Source organism: Montipora capricornis, chromosome 8 (assembly GCF_036669925.1).
Source record: "Montipora capricornis isolate CH-2021 chromosome 8, ASM3666992v2, whole genome shotgun sequence".
Taxonomy (NCBI): Eukaryota; Metazoa; Cnidaria; class Anthozoa; order Scleractinia; family Acroporidae; genus Montipora; species Montipora capricornis.
The window spans coordinates 40,499,368-40,501,217 of record NC_090890.1 but is presented as its reverse complement, the minus strand read 5'-3'; positions in this window follow the sequence as shown (position 1 = coordinate 40,501,217).

Here is a 1,850-nt window from a genome sequence, read left to right as displayed (position 1 = left end):
AAAAGATTCAGAATAATTAACATTCCCTATATGAAATAAAAGGGAAAAAGTACATAGGAGAAGAAAGAACACAAGCGTCCTAATATTTTATTAAGGTGTAGAGTTTGGGACACCTAAATGGTTAGTAAACTAATCGGGTAGGTACGTGCTCCCAAAAATAGAAGATAGTTTGTTCATAACCGCTCCGGCTAACAGTGAGTGCAGGCAATGTTAAGCTCAAACTGTTGCTGACGCTGACTAAGTGGACGATCTATTCCGAGGCTACTTGTTGATACCCTTCATCACGCAGAATTGAGAGCAAACGGGCAAAGTTGTTGGTTTGGATGTGAACTAATGGAAAATTGAATACGTGAGCTTCAATCTGTTCCCATTTAGGAGAGAGTATTTCCGCGTATCCTGCGAGTATCTTTGGTAGTTCAGGGGGTAGTGGAAATGCGTAGATTTTATCAGGTGGACACAGTACAAACAATAGCGACGAAACCGATGCTACACGAATGGCGTTTTATTGGATCTTTAAACAAAATACACCCTTTTGGAGCTCAATAATGGAACGTCAATTCGATCTGCAATCTTAAAAACGACGAATAATGGGCTAACACAACAATTGCATCTTTCGCCGTCGGATATCAATATTTTGTTAACTATCGTGTTATGAACATCACTGAAACCAAATGGCAAATTCTCTGATAACTTTTTGTATTCTGGCTGGGATATGGGTTTAACAAACTTTAATAGAGAAAGAATCGGACATCTTGAATGCATCTGTGTTTACTGTTGTCTGGCTATTTATATTTAGTTTGTGCTCTGCACAGTCTTCAGGTAAAATTGGAAATGGGACAGTCAAGAATTACTTGAAAGATAGCGTGTTGTCCATTTTGTGCTTTATTATTCAAGGAAAAGGTTCTTCAGGAAAGGGTTTGATCCTGAAATTTATTTTGTTGCGTATGGTAATTAATTTTGACACGATTGGGTTTCTTGTTTTCACGCACGCAATGAATAGGAGCAAATATGTTGTTTGTTTCAATAAATCTTTCGCAGGAAAGGTTTTTGTGAAATTTTCGGGCCTTTGTGAATTCATTATGTTGTGTAATATTCGACCTTAACAAATTTGCAATGTGGGTTGAAATGTGACACGCGAGGATTTTTTGTAAAGATGACAGGAATGTCTTCTTTCTGTCAAATGATTGATAGGTAGCCAAGTTTCCAACGTCAGAAAAAGATCTGTTTTGTCATTGTAGGGTTAGGGTTATTTGGGAAGCCAACAATATTTCTTTACAGTGCTACTATGACGAAATTTGCATCTTTCCTATCTAAGCCATTTTAAGACATAAGCTTGTAGTCTGTACGAGAAGAAGATTGCTGTTTACTATTTTCAAATATCTCTTTTTGTTCTAGACGGATATTCAAGTTTTTAAAATATGCAAATTAACCTAGTGATGACGTCATAAACCCAACCGAATTTTGATCAAACATGATGAAAAGAGATATCTCAGCCAATTTCTCAGAAATGCTTGATTCTTTGCAGTACGATTCTAATATTTGTTCTCCACAATATGCGCACTCCAGTTTTGTTAAAGTAAAAAAAAAAAGTAAAGTGGTGCATTTATATAGCGCCGCCCTTATCACTAACGTCTCAAAGGCGCTTTACAATGATCAATTTACCCCCAGCGGACTGGATGCATATCCAGGCGCAAATAGCAGCCGCTTCTAAAGCAGTCCATGCATGCTGGTACTCATTTTACCGACCTCGGAAGGATGGAAAGCTGAGTGAACTTTAGCGGGAAAGAAGGTCGCCAAATATTCCAGTCTCGGCAGAACCGGGAATGGAACCCGGGACCTTAGGGTTGGAA